The 16,024-nt window shown below is 37.3% G+C and overlaps 2 long non-coding RNA genes across 3 annotated transcripts in view; both read right to left on the reverse strand.

Annotated features, from left to right (window-relative positions):
* The window catches only part of LOC126418920 (uncharacterized), a 28,257-nt gene extending 19,960 nt beyond the window's left edge, over positions 1-8,297 (reverse strand). Inside the window, exons 1-2 of one of the 2 annotated variants that reach the window (XR_007575910.1) lie at positions 8,063-8,297; positions 7,830-7,959 (exon numbers count right to left, since the gene is read on the reverse strand). This is a non-coding gene — a long non-coding RNA (uncharacterized LOC126418920). Of the gene's footprint in view, positions 1-7,829; positions 7,960-8,046 lie in introns of both variants that reach the window. The other variant, XR_007575909.1, reaches the window with a different exon arrangement.
* A 3-nt stretch (positions 8,298-8,300) lies between these two features.
* On the reverse strand, positions 8,301-15,798 carry LOC126418921 (uncharacterized). The gene is made up of 4 exons (XR_007575911.1): positions 15,637-15,798; positions 14,509-14,659; positions 14,282-14,401; positions 8,301-8,446 (listed from the first exon to the last, which is right to left on the reverse strand). It is a non-coding gene; the product is annotated as an uncharacterized LOC126418921 (long non-coding RNA).
* Positions 15,799-16,024: the final 226 nt, after the last annotated feature.

Genomic DNA, 16,024 nt, shown 5'->3' on the forward strand with positions numbered 1-16,024 from the left:
GTTTAACATCATAGTAGGTGTACATTGGAGAAGGAGAACATGTTACAGCGTATATTTAAGTGAGCAGAATTGGTGTCAGTCTAACAACTATTCTGACAAATTGTAGGATAATGGATTTGGATTTGATGCGAGTCTAATGACTATGTGACGGTGGGACAAGCAGAGTATAAGTAAGAATATAGATATATTAAATAATATTCCCAAGTATGGTGTCTCCTGGAAACTTAGGACTGGAAGAGAAATGGAGGACTCAAAAAGGGTTAAAGGAAGTGGTGTGAAGCAAGTGTGAGGGGTAAAGTAAGATGATAATTTATCCAGGTAGTTTTGAATCAGTGTACATAAAGATGTATACTAGGGCAATGGACTTTGATGCCTACTCATGAAGGATAAGGAGAGTGCACCCAGAATTAATTGGATGAAAAAGGGCAGGTAGGCAGACCCAAGGAAGGCTGACCTATACTATGCGGGGAGGGGCACCATGAAGGGGACTGACTTGTACCATAGTGTATTAGGACTTTGTTTAAAGGGGCATACCTACCATAATGGAAGGAGAAGGTGTTTTCATAGTATCAACCCGTATGTGAGGTATAGGTACTGTGCCTAAAGGAAAAGGGCAGTATTGGAACAAAAGTCACATTTTGGAGAGATTATTCTACTAAATTTGGATTCTTGTTTCCACTCACATTGTTATATTTGTGTGAAGTGACATGTGTTGAAGAGAACATCTTTATTGACCCAGAGTTCCTCCAGATTGTAATAAATAGTGAAAAAATCCATACTTAGAGAAAGTAGTACGTGAAGTAAGAGCAAATAACAGCAATTTACGATTGGAAAGGGAACAGAAAGATCCTTGTCCTTTCAAAGTTTAAATTTATCAAAAGATCAATGATAATAATGGTATTAAAATGGAAAAAGAGTTATATATTACACAATTGATAAAAGGAAAACGGTTGGAAGCATAAAGTAATGTTATACAAATACAATATTAATGTACGTAATGAACATGTATAAAATACCATGCGTTCGATTCTAGAGACACACAATTCCACTGACATGCATTACTTTAGAGATACGCGTGGTAAAGTAGAACTATGCCTACTGCCCCACAATTGTGGGTGTGCAGGACAGAAGTGTATCGGATGGATGATCGGCGCGAGCAGGTAGCCGCCGAGCCCGCCTAAGAAGTTACACAGCCCGCTCAAGGAATAAACTCCTTGTATTCCGTGCGACGTGAAACATTATTGTGCGAACATTTCATTGTTGTTTAAAGTAAAGAAGGGACTTTTTCATTCATTCTCTCTCATACTGTCGTAATGTATGGACAGATGTCTTGTTAGACTAAGAGATTTATAGACTGTATTTATAAAAAGATGATTGTAAGAGGTTCTGTCGGACTGGAAGGTGTCAAGCTTACCGGAAATGTTTTAATGTATGAAAACTTATTATATGAAAATACAGTGAGATTGAATTCAAACTATTCTCGGGTGTACCAAGTTATTTAAACGTGTAGAAAATTCCTTTAGAGTAGCATTTATTCTTCGGAGAATAAGCTGGGCACAATATGCCTGTGACATATTCCTCCTCCTGTCAATGTTAATTCACAGTCATGTTTCGTTTTGGAAAAAGGGTTACAAATGGTTTGTAATGCCATACTGTGCAAATACATCTATAAAAACTCCTGGAAAGTTGTTTTTGAGTGTCCCAGAAAATGAAAAATGCATAAAATATGGTTGCACTGTAGTGGCAACTTGCCACCATATTGATGGACAAGTTCACAAACTTTATTAAAATTGTGTTGCACAGTGAAGTCAACATTAATTTACCTGAGAGGTATGCTCTTGCACTGTTACAAGGAAGGATAGTGTCATTCAACAAAACTAAAGTATTGATGAAAGCTGCTGTTTTACCCAACTAAATATAAATTCTTCAGTAGCTCAGTTGTTAAAGCAGTAGTCCATCAAAATTTAGAAGATGATGCATATACTAGATCACTGGTTCAAATCCAACCCAGAATAATATTTTAACTTCTTTATAAAATGACTGACAGCCCTCTCATATGAAAACCAAATCATAATTTGGAAGCTTCACCACACCGATCAGAAATGGAATATTGTTTTTTCCCTTGCAGTTTACATGCACTTACATATGCAATTGCTGTTCGGCGCACAGCATGTTCAGAAGGATATTTTATGGTTACCGTGACAACTCATTTTTTACTTTATTAAAAACATTTTTTAAATCTTTGTACTGTACGGCTAAGATCCTCATTGTTTAAACTTTTGAAAAAAATGGTTCAAATGGCTCTGAGCACTATGGGACTCAACTGCTGAGGTCATTAGTCCCCTAGAACTTAGAACTAGTTAAACCTAACTAACCTAAGGACATCACAAACATCCATGCCCGAGGCAGGATTCGAACCTGCGACTGTAGCGGTCTTGTGGTTCCAGACTGCAGCGCCTTTAACCGCACGACCACTTCGGCCGGCAAACTTTTGAAGTTTCGTCACCTTACATAATGCTGAAGTAAGTGTTTCAGACACTGATGTTAGTTTACACTTTAAAGCTTCGCAGCCCTCACGTTTGTGTTACCTGCAAGTTGTATGTGCTTTATACCTCTTTGTATAGAAAACCTCATTGTCTTACACCTCGTACTGTGGGCTTGTGGCGATAGGTTCACTACTAGCAATGCTTTTCAAAACAGTAAATTGTTTGTTCACAAAGTAAATGCATTCATCCTCTGTTGGCCATTTCTCAAACTAAGATTAATGTGAAGCTATAAATAATACACCCCCACAATCAAAACAACCACTACAATCAGTTCTTGCTAATGCTATTTTCATATTTCATGTAAAACTTAAAAATGCCCTTACCAGGAATCGAACATGTGATCTCATTATCTATGATCAAATGCACTCTGCGTTGTGCCACCAAGCACTTGTTGCCAGTAGTACTTCTACCAAGTATGTTCTATACAGGAAATCAGCATGAAGATTTATACCAAGATTTATTTTATTGTGCTTGTGCCAAGACTGATAGTCAACAATCTAGTTATAATATACAGATTCATTTGCAAAAGTTCTACATTTCCTTACTTTTGAGCAAGTTTTTATGATGTTGCACTGAGCAGGGGAAAGAATATCCATTGTTGCACATATCCGCTCTACATGGGTGGAGCACGATCACATCAACTTTTGCGAGGTTTCCACTATCAGCATTCACAATATTCTTTTCTATTGATACTTAAAGTTGTAATTGCTCTTTACATCATTGAACTATTGAACTGCTAAACTGCTTACAGAGAAAGTACGTAAAATATTTGTAACTGACTGACACTCCTGTAACACACGTATAGCTTCATCTTACTCTTAGTCTGTGGCATCACCATTTACAGAGCGTTTTCGATCACATGACCAAATCTTGATATTTAATGATTTTTAAGCTTTTATTACATAAAATTAACAGTTATGTTTGGGAGAATATGGACTGTGAATGCTATTTAAATAACATCCAAACCATATTTTTGACACAGGAAAATAGCCTATTCTTGCTTCAGAAAAACCGATAACACCATACAAAGGTATCAATAAATTATGACTAACGTATTCAGAAGAATAATCTGTATGATGTCCTGAAACTGTATTATTTCTAGGGATTGTATTTGATTATTCGATGTTGAATAAATATTATTATTATTATCTTCACTTTCTCAGACGTTAAGTCCGGTGAAAAATGGAGTGACGCGGACCTTGATCAAGCGTCACTTCCTTTTAACTGTACGGTATGTGTTATATTGCATTTAGGAACTTTCGGGTAATTGAACATGTATCAATAATTACGGATTTCTGTAGCTGTATGTATATGTTTGGATGTAGCTGTATTGCATTGATGTACTGGTGGATATTGTGTGGTATGACTCCTGTAGTTGATAGTATAATTGGTATGATGTCAACTTTATCCTGATGCCACATGTCTGACTTCCTCAGCCAGTTGGATGTATTTTTCAGTTTTTTCTCCTGTTTTCTTTTGTATATTTGTTGTATTGGGTATGGATATTTCGATTAGTTGTGTTAATTTCTTCTTTTTATTGGTGAGTATGATGTCAGGTTTGTTATGTGGCGTTGTTTTATCTGTTATAATGGTTCTGTTCCAGTATAATTTGTATTCATCATTCTCCAGTACATTTTGTGGTGTATACTTGTATGTAGGAACGTGTTGTTTTAAAAGTTTATGTTGTAAGGCAAGCTGTTGATGTATTATTTTTGCGACATTGTCATGTCTTCTGGGGTATTCTGTATTTGCTAGTATTGTACATCCGCTTGTGATGTGATCTATTGTTTCTATTTGTTGTTTACAAAGTCTGCATTTATCCGTTGTGGTATTGGGATCTTTAATAATATGCTTGCTGTAATACCTGGTGTTTATTGTTTGATCCTGTATTGCAATCATGAATCCTTCTGTCTCACTGTATATATTGCCTTTTCTTAGCCATGTGTTGGATGCGTCTTGGTCGATGTGTGGCTGTGTCAGATGATACGGGTGCTTGCCATGTAGTGTTTTCTTTTTCCAATTTACTTTCTTCATGTCTGTTGATGTTATGTGATCTAAAGGGTTGTAGAAGTGGTTATGAAATTGCAGTGGTGTAGCCGATGTATTTATATGAGTGATTGCCTTGTGTATTTTGCTAGTTTCTGCTCGTTCTAGAAAGAATTTTCTTAAATTGTCTACCTGGCCATAATGTAGGTTTTTTATGTCGATAAATCCCCTTCCTCCTTCCTTTCTGCTTAATGTGAATCTTTCTATTGCTGAATGTATGTGATGTATTCTATATTTGTGGCATTGTGATCGTGTAAGTGTATTGAGTGCTTCTAGGTCTGTGTTACTCCATTTCACTACTCCAAATGAGTAGGTCAATATTGGTATGGCATAGGTATTTATAGCTTTTGTCTTGTTTCTTGCTGTCAATTCTGTTTTCAGTACTTTTGTTAGTCTTTGTCTATATTTTTCTTTTAGTTGTTCTTTAATATTTGTATTATCTATTCCTATTTTTTGTCTGTATCCTAGATATTTATAGGCATCCGTTTTTTCCATCACTTCTACGCAGTCGCTGTGGTTATCCAATATGTAATCTTCTTGTTTAGTATGTTTTCCCTTGACTATGCTATTTTTCTTACATTTGTCTGTTCCAAAAGCCATACTTATATCATTGCTGAATCCTTCTGTTATCTTTAGTAATTGGTTGAGTTGTTGATTTGTTGCTGCCAGTAGTTTTAGATCATCCATGTATAGCAAATGTGTGATTTTGTGTGGGTATGTTCCAGTAATATTGTATCCATAATTTGTATTATTTAGCATGTTGGATAGTGGGTTCAGAGCAAGGCAGAACCAGAAAGGACTTAATGAGTCTCCTTGGTATATTCCACGCTTAATCTGTATTGGCTGTGATGTGATATTATTTGAATTTGTTTGGATATTAAGTGTGGTTTTCCAATTTTTCATTACTATGTTTAGGAACTGCATCAATTTAGGATCAACTTTGTATATTTCCAATATTTGTAGTAACCATGAGTGGGGTACACTATCAAAAGCTTTTTGGTAATCAATGTATGCGTAGTGTAGCGACCTTTGTTTAGTTTTAGCTTGATATGTCACCTCTGCATCTATTATCAGTTGCTCTTTACATCCTCGTGCTCCTTTGCAACAGCCTTTTTGTTCTTCATTTATAATTTTGTTCTGTGTTGTATGTGTCATTAATTTCTGTTTAACGACTGAAGTTAATATTTTGTATATTGTTGGTAGGCATGTTATGGGGCGATATTTAGCTGGGTTTGCTGTGTCTGCTTGATCTTTAGGTTTCAGATAGGTTATTCCATGTGTAAGTGTATCAGGAAATGTGTATGGGTCTGCAATGTAACTGTTAAATAATTTTTTTTTGTCTTTAAATATGTCTGCTTGTGTCTGTATATGTGTGGATGGATATATGTGTGTGTGCGCGAGTGTATACCCGTCCTTTTTCCCCCTAAGGTAAGTCTTTCTGCTCCCGGGATTGGAATGACTCCTTACCCTCTCCCTTAAAACCCACATCCTTTCGTCCTTCCCTCTTTCCTGATGAGGCAACAGTTTGTTGCGAAAGCTTGAATTTTGTGTGTATGTGTTTGTTTGTGTGTCTGTCGACCTGCCAGCACTTTCATTTGGTAAGGCACATCATCTTTGTTTTTAGATATATTTTTCCTACGTGGAATGTTTCCCTCTATTATAACCATATTGCTAAATAATTTAGTTAGATGTGAATGTGTTGAGGTGAACTTCTTTAGCCAGAAATTTGCTATTTTATCATTTCCAGGGGCTTTCCAATTGTGCGTAGAATTAATTGCTCGGGTGACTTCATGTTGCAAAATTATCACTTCCGGCATTTGTGGTATCATCTTGTATGAGTGTTTATGCTTGTATCCACCGTGCATGCCTGTTATGCCGGGTTTGACCATATGTTGCTCCAGAAGTGTTCCATGTCTGTCATGTTTGGTGGATTGTCTATTTTAATGTGTGTGTTATCTATTGTTTGGTAAAATCTCTTTTGGTTTGTGTTGAATGTTTGGTTTTGTTTCCTTCTATTTTCACTTATTTTGTACCTTCTAAGTTGTTTGGCCAATGCTTGTAATTTCTGCTTCTTTTCATCTAATTGCTCTATTGCTTCTTGTTGTGAGATTTTACCTAATCTTTTTCGTTTTTTGTCTGATATTTAATTTCTTATGAATTGTGTTAGCTGTCCGATGTCTTTTCTCAGTTTTTCTATTCTGATCTGTAGCCTGTGTGCCTGCCTAGTGTGTATATTTAGTGTAGCGAGTGCTCCTACATAAACCAGTAGTTGTAACTCTTCCATAGTTGTATTTTCATTTATTTTGTTGTGTATGATTGTGTTGATAGTTGTTATTGTTGTTATTGTTGTTTCGACTTGTGGGTTATTTGGTGGTCTATGCAAGATTGACCTAATGTCTGTATTTGTGTCTTTGTATTCTATATATGTCAGCTGAGATTTATCTTCTATATCTAATATGTGTGTCACTTCGTGTTCTATTTGTGCTTGTTCTGGCGGCTGTCTTAAGATTTCGTTTTCCTCTGATTGTTTAATTGACACGTTTTGTTCTTTGTTTGTTTTCTCTGGGATGTTTGAGTCCATTACTGTATTTTCTTCTTCTTCTGATTGCACATAATTTTGTTCCAGTATTTGTTGTACTTGTTGTTTGATGTTTTCCAATTCTGACTGGGGTATCCTGTTATTTTTTATTATTACACGGATCTGATCAGCTAGTCGTCGTTCTGTTAAAAATTTTAATTCCGGGTATCTGGTAATAAATGTTGTGTATACTTGTGATCTGTATCTAGTTGTGTTGGTTCCTAGGTTTGTTGCTTGGTAATAACAGAACATGAGGTGTCTATTAAATTCATCTGACCATCTCATCCTCTGTCTGTTTTCCTTCTAGGGTGGTTGCAGGAAGCATATCCAGCAAAACACCTCTATTTGGATTTAAATCATTTTCCAGTTGGCTAGCAGTGTCGTTACCATTGTGGGCGGGCATAGGGTTCAAGCGTCGTCCCCAACCATGACGGCGCTTGTCCGAGGCTTCTTTAGTTCCGTCCTGAACCAAGTAATCACACTAAAAGGGGGGTTAGCCCTATTAGTGGTTTGTTCTTTTCGTCGCCTTTTACGACTGGCAGAACATACCGGAGGCCTATTCTATTATTATTATTATTATTATTATTATTATTATTATTGATAGTGAAGGGCTTAGATAACCTGTTTCTGCACGTATAGTTCAGGAACTGGATACTCACTTCTGTTTTCCAGTTATTTGCTTCTCGAATAGAAAACTTGGCGAAGACTGACGCATTTAACTGCAACTGTAGCTGAGCAATTTCTCTTGTTTATGATCTTCATATTTTTCCTTTGATTGATACGGTCTGCCTTAAGCAGAGAACAAAGTAAATTTACTTTTTAAAAATTTTCCTGTAAGAGATATGCACAAATCCAAATAAATATCACTTAACACACCTTGATGTTTCCTAACCAGGTAATGCACCACAGTTGTCTTTGTAACAGTAGGACCTACTACATCTGTGCATGCACTGTGTGTGGATTACATTTCCCACAAGAGGAAGAGGTACAAGAGCGAACACAATATTGCCTTTTAGCAACTGGGAGAAGGCAACTGTCTTCTGAAAAAGAATACAATGTCTTAAATTTTTAAATAACATTGCTCTAAAGTGATATCTTAAAAATCAGTGCAGCTAGCAACTTATCTTGAGTTACACAGAAGACAATCGGCAACTGCAATCTCGTTTCGTGAACAGTACTTTGTCTTGTTCACTGCTTACACACAGCATAAGAGACATCCAAAAAAGCTGCCCTGGACGTTGCTTTTGAAAGCATCTGAGAAAGATGACCACTGTACCTGTCAACGGTAAAATAATTTTTTTACCCATGAAATACAAAAAGGATAAATAATTCTTATCTAGTGACAATATTATGAAAAGAATAGTTACTACTCTCCAAATAGTGGAGATGCTGAGTCACTGATAGGCACAACAAAAAGACTGTCAGAAAATGAGCTTTCAGCCAAAAAGGGAGAGCAAAAACACACACACACACACACACACACACACACACACACACACACACACACGCACACACACACAAACTGGCCTCAGCAGCCAGAGACTGCAGTGTGTGTGTGTGTGTGGTTTTAGGCCGAAAGCAAGTTTTCTGACAGTCTGTTGTGTTTATCTGCAACTCAGCACCTCCACTATATGGTGAGTAGCAAACCATTCTTTTCATAATATTGTTACACTCCATCCTGGATTTTCCATTGTTGAATATTTAGTGGTAAATTACCCATGTAACTTGATTAACTGAAAAGGGCATAACTCTTCTAATGCTCTCACGATTTATTTTAAAACAAACTAGATCATTGTTACACATGCAGAACAATCCAAATTTATAACGAAATAACACGAAATGATAATTGGTAAATAACTGAAGTTAGTGTCGGAACAAAACAATCAGAGCATCACACTACAGCAAAGATACATTTAGTCACAGTGCGCTCCTGGTGGCCAACGCACTCATTTTTTTGACACTTCACTGAACAAATCAGCTGGTGACTTTTTACTCATGTGTAGATGTCTACTACTACATGTTTGACTGCAAAAGGGATTAGTTGTTCTACACTGCCAACAACCTAATGAAAGTGAGACTGCAGTTTGGAGATACAACAATCTATGTATGACCAACAAGGTGTTGAGAAAAATGTCCTTTTCAACACAGTAATCTGTATGTATACTAATTAACAGTGGTATACAGCAGAGATTCATTTTACTTATGCAGGCTGCATGTAACATTTATAAGAGCAGTAATATTCTATTGTATTAACTCTGCTATATCATTGTAAAATGATCCATGGTGAATAAAATGCTTGAGTGTTGATAAAACTTAAGTGTTCAATCTACACTCTTCAACACATTTTCCCTCCATACAGTTTCTAATTTTTTTGACAGTGAATGTCAAATTTATGTGGTTTCTCCAACTGTGTTAATCCAATATTAGCTGCAATATGTCAGTCTGTCTTATCAAAGTTTAGAACAATGCCTCCCAAAATACACAGATTTCATTTTGTACATTCCAGTTCACACAATACTTTTCACCAGTAACTAAGGGCTTAGGAAATTATTGTGGTACTACCACAAACATCGAAGATTCCCTTGCAACACTCAGTCTAAATTATTTATTGTATCCACAATTCACATCATGATTGGATAGTCTTAAGAAGCTTTTACAGAAGTATTTAATTGCAAATTGCAAATGTAACATGTACGGAAATTTTACTATGAAAAAATCAAACTCTGCCTGTGACAACTTCTACCATGCGCCCACCATTCTGTATACAATGATCTTATAAAATGACAAATTACCTGCAGACAATGAGCAGTGCTATAAAACAGATTAATGTCTCCATTTCTCATTTTTCTATACCTGCACTTTATATGTCAATGCAAATGAGAAGTAGACTCATATGAGAAAACCACACAGGGAACCTTTGCCGTATCACATTCTGTCATTAAGTATAATAATTACAGGCTTCCAGAACTGCATATGTAACAGATTTACAGAAATACAGAAGTGTCCAATTCAACCCATCTGCTTTGACCCATGACGTCACAGATATGGCAGAAATGATCATCCACTACGACTCCAATATGGCACCTATTACATTACATAAACATGACAACAAACATGAAAATACAACGAAACACACACACACACACACACACACACACACACACACACACACACACACAAAACAAAAGAAAAGAAAAACCCAACCCACCCACACCTACACCCCACCCCAATCCAACCCCAAAATAAAATACCAATAAACAAAAAATAAATCTATCACACACTACAACTCAACAAAACCTGCAACAAAATAGATCCTCCACAACTAAATCACAAACCAACACACTCTGCCCCCCCCCCCCCTCACTAACACTACCAATAACAACCCCCCCAAGCCACAGCCACTCACCCACACAAACCAACCACTTTTGGCCTGTACATCTTACTGATAGCCCTTTTTAAAAAAGAAAAAAAAAAAAAAATTACATAAATAAAACAATAGCCCTCGGGGATGCTCTTCCGCCAACAGTACTCATCTAAATGGTACTGAAGGTTAGAAAAGTGCCTCTTCTCCCTCCCAAGAACTGACTGAATGGCCCCCCACATCCCCTCCATGGTATTCGTACAAACCCCTGTCTCATAATTTTTAAACTCTAAACTATGGTGCACTACTAAATGATTTTACCCCCTCTCACCCAGTCCCCTATAAGAAAAAGCATCAGAAACTACAATAGAATCCAGTTCTGTAAACTCCTCAATTAACCCCACTAATTCCCTCTTAGACCGCCCCTCCACAACCCTAAAAACACATTCCAAACACCCACCCCCGATACAGCAGCCCCCCCACACCCAGAGACCAAATACAGACTTACCCCTCCTATACTTCCTTTTCCCAAACTGCAACTCTACCACCTCCACCACAACCCCAGGCCCACTCAACTTACCCCTGTACTCGAACTTAGAACATACTTCACGACAAAATAAAAACCAGTCAAGCACACTCCTCTCACACCAGTCTCGTGCGTGCAAAGACATAGGATTTATAAAAGTAGTACGTCAACAACACAATCTAGTGCATGCCCAACCTAGACTTCTCGAACCAGGAACCGTGACATATGGAGCACCATATGTTATCCCTACGGCACCGCCATATATAACCGTCCCTGGTCCAAGACGCCCAAACTTTTGCCAATTTCATGTCATGACCACAAACAGCACACTTCACAATCTCCGCCAACAAGCCAAACAGCTGCAGAAATTTAATCAACTTCAACAGACTCACCCCCAACTCAGCATGCAAACGCACACTTAATTTTATCCATCATATCCATCCCTAAAAAGAGCAGCAACAAATTAATTTACTCAAATTGACATATGGCCTACAGTGAAAAGCACTACAATAACTTTCACACAACACTAAATCGTTAACTCACTGAAAACAATTCATCTCCACACACAGCTAAAATGAGAACCACCCAGAACAAGCAATAACACCAAACAACCCAATACACCACACAACACGAAACCCCTAAACACACCACAAGAGAGCATCACGAACAGCAACACGACACCTACAAACACGCCACACTCACAAACCAAACTCCGTGCAATCATGACATCACACCACAACAGCCTTACATCACTGGTCAAAGCCAACAGTTGGGATGGGACGCTTCGGATTTAAAACAATAGTAGTACGACAACACAACCTCGCACATGCCCAACCAATACTTCTCAAACCAGGACAACCAAGGTCATTGGAGACCATATTTGCTCTGATTTTGTTAGGGAAAGAAGTGACTGGTCTTCTGACAGAATCATCTTGGCATCCGACTGGAGGAGAAATCGAGGAAACCACAGGAAATTCAAATTTGAATGGTTGGACTGGAAACTCCAACTGCACCTCCCAACTTCAGTGAAGTACACTAGGCACTACACAACCTCACTGTTGGAACAGGAAGGGGCAAGATAACAAAGGTAGATGGCTTGAGGAGGGTGCTGATATAACAAAAAGATTGTTACGCTGTGAGAAAATAGCTACTGGAAAAATATTACTGATGATGAATATAGCAATACCATTAATAACTACTGGAACTATATATATGAATTTATATTTCGATATACATATAGGTAGAACAACTGAATAACATTTGGGAATTGTGTACAGAACTACAAGAAATAATGGGAAATCACTACATGATGAGCCATTAACTACCTTGAAAGAAGAGCTGTCATCAGATTGCCACCAAACTTTAGACACGAAATTCTTGATACTTCACAAGAGTATCACTAAACTTTCAAGCCAGAAGACCAATTGTGCATCACGTTATGGTAAAAGCAGACAAATACAGACTGAGTCATTCCAGGCCCCTCATTACCCTTAAGTAATAACTGTAATGAAGTTAAGGCAAGACAAAGAATCTGTATTGGAGGCAAGATTTGCAGGATACGCTTTCATGTGTGTGTGTGGGGGGGGGGGGGGGGGGGGGGGGCTAAACAGTTATTTCTAACAGACTACAGAGCTGGAACCTGCGTAAGCCAGAGAATCCAGTGTTATGTAGAAGAAACGCATATTGTGAACCAATTACTTAAAATCAAAATTGTGTTTACCACTGGTTTGTTATATTTACACAAAATGAAATATATACTATTTCTTGTATGGCTCTGTTCACAGATTCATGTGACTAATTTGTATTTATGCTGATCTTGCTGTCCCCTACTGGCTGTCATATAATCATACACAGGTTATTTGTGTGGGCATTATCAACTGCAAGTAGAGTTCTTTCACTGACATCATAGTTATAGTGCACAGTATGATTTATTTGTACTTACATATTCTTGCAGCTAAATCTGCTTTGGCAGACAGATGGGGTACTTCACGTCCCATTTGTACAAGCAAGGAATCCATCTTTTATTCCTTCCTTCTGTCCATTTTCGTTTTTGTCCTGACATGCAACCTGAGTTAGAGACTTGCATGATTTAATAGAAGACCATCAGCTTCTGTGTTTGATGACTAAATCTTCCACACATTGTGGAAGTATATTGATTATTCCATTTAATGCTTCTCCATTTCTACCATTATTATGCCAGATTTGTAAATTGTCTAGCTAACTTCCTTGCAAGTTGTTCCTACCATAAGGAAGTTGGGCTTCTAAGATTGTTGCTGCCTTGGTTTGTTGGCTCCTGATACCTGCTATCCTCTGAAGTTTGTAATATAAGGGTGGCAAGTGCAGAGCAACTGTTGCAGTCAAGCCAAATCAACACATCTCATCATCACAAAATAAAGGGCTCTTCCAGTAGTTTTCACTAATTTATGAAATGTTCAAATGTGGGTGAATTCCTAAGGAACCAAACTGCTGAGGTCTTTGGTTCCTAGACTTACACACTACTCAAACTCCCTTACGCCAACACACACACACACACACACACACACACACACACACACACACACACACACACAGAGAGAGAGAGAGAGAGAGAGAGAGAGAGAGAGAGAGAGTGTAATGCTTGCAATGGCATTTTCAACTTTGGAAATCTTGACACATGCAATTAGGCTTTGCAAAATTAACCTTATATTAACAGTTTACTACAGGAAACGATCCATCACCCATTGAGCTTTTGGCAAGTTCAGTTTGCACTTAAGGATACTTTTTCATTACACAATTCACAAAGTCATGTGTCTTATGCAAGAAATGATGGTTCTCTTTTACAAGACTTGCTTGCTGAATTCTTCAGCACAATACTTCTTAAGGAGGCTAAGGAGGAAGTGATTAGCTGTAACTTTAATAACATCAGTGACTTATCTGCTGTGTGCCTGAATAAAAACCCATTAAATAGTGATAGACATTGTTTATTACCATAATCAAATACACTGAGATTTTTAAGAAATAATTCCTGAGTTTTAAATTTTAATTTACCAACTAAGAACTTTTTTCCCTTATGAGCCAAGATTGTCTTCCCACAGGGCCAGAATTTGCTCAATATCTGCTGCCATAACCAAATTTTCCTTCTTGCTGAGATATCATTGTTATGTTTGCAGACAAAGAATTGAACAAAGATAAACTATAGGCAGAGGAAATGCACCTTCAATTGCATTATTCAATTGGATACTCACTTTTACGAAATGTTCTGCTGATTTTTATTGTGTAGACACGTTTAGCATCAAGTGTTGCTCACCATCTTTTCTTCCTTGTGACCACTATCAGTCATCTTTTTAGGATTGAAACTGGTCCACCTTTATGTATAAATGAACGAAAAAATTTATTTAACAAGTCCTTGCCAGCAACTATGCTTTCTGATTGGGAATATTTATAACAGCTACTACAGCTTTATTTTACTTACCAGAGTGGCTGCAACAGCAATCTCTTATCCAGTCCATTCAAACAAGAGTGCCAGTATATTATTTTTGGAAAGGGGTTCTATTGAAAACGCCAGGTCAAAAAATTCAACTAGCATATTGCCTTCACATGGCTATATTAGAAGCCTGTACCATCTGGAAAAACAGTTTTAATTATTCTACAATAATGTTACCGATAAATGAAAATGGATTTGTCCACAGATGGATGTAAAAAGTTGTAGTATGCCTATACACTATATATGATAGAATTATGAAATACCAAAAACGGAATTTAGTGCAAAAGCCAATTAACTTGTCCCAACAGGTCATAAACTAGCACAATCAAATTCAATTTTGTCATCCACAAATGGATATAATTCACTATTCGAGGCAAGTAGTCGGCTTTTCGTATATAGAGATGCAAACAGTGTGGTGGGAGTGATATGAGTCGTTAGCTGTGAAATAAACAGTTTTATTTTTTTTACAACTATATAGGAACTAAAAACTTAACGGCCAATATACAACATTGTGTAGTCGCTAAGTTTACTGTACATTACAAAGAACCTTACAGAGGGAAGTAGTAAGATTGGCGTTTGGAATGTGGACGCTGTTATATATGTTCAATGAAAAATAGGTGTATTTATGTTTACACTAGAGCTAAATTTTAAAGTTTAATACATATAACGATGTTTCTACCATCTCGTTTATTTCCTACATTCGCAGTCTCCATGTTATTTCTACCTTGTTTCTCACTACCGCTATATAATAAAATAATTTGATACAACTTTCATTTTTATAACCCTGGGCAACTGTAATGCCTCTTTTTCTTTTTTTAGTTCATTCCTAGTTACCCACCTCCACAGGCAAATTTCTTTCTTTTTGCTGCATATTCATTAATTTTGTTTAAGGGTGCCCGTCCTAGACAATGATTTATTCACGCGATATGAATGTGTTATGAGAGGAGATACAAATTTTTGGACCCAGAAACGCAAAAAAAAGCTCTTGATTTGCAACCAACATCATTTACTACATATGATTATTTTTAACGAAGCCGAAGGACATAAACGGAAAACAACGATATAATTGTGTTAAATCTCTGGCGAATTTAGTCCCTTACATACGTTTAAGCATACCTGAAGGGACTGGCAGTGAACACGCATCTTCTCACTAAGTACGCATAACCGTAGCCACTTAGCTTGTTCAGAATTTTCTTAATCTCATCTTCCAGGGATATCTCCATCACTACCAAGGCGTGTACCTCCTTCAGCGATCGTCCCACCAATACCTCAAACGCGTCTAATACGGTCAGCACGTTCACAGAATTCTCCATAACAATTTCCTGTCACATGTGACAAACACATACACACAGAACCGACTACTTCTCCAGCCACGCCCCTTTCACGTCAACTCGATTTGTACTCGGATTCGCCGATCGAGATATCGACTATACATTCTGAAAGCTTTACATAATTTTGATGTCACTTCCATTGGCCTTTTGAGTGCAAAATAAAAAGCTCACAT

This window comes from Schistocerca serialis, chromosome 9, assembly GCF_023864345.2.
Source record: "Schistocerca serialis cubense isolate TAMUIC-IGC-003099 chromosome 9, iqSchSeri2.2, whole genome shotgun sequence".
NCBI lineage: Eukaryota > Metazoa > Arthropoda > Insecta > Orthoptera > Acrididae > Schistocerca > Schistocerca serialis.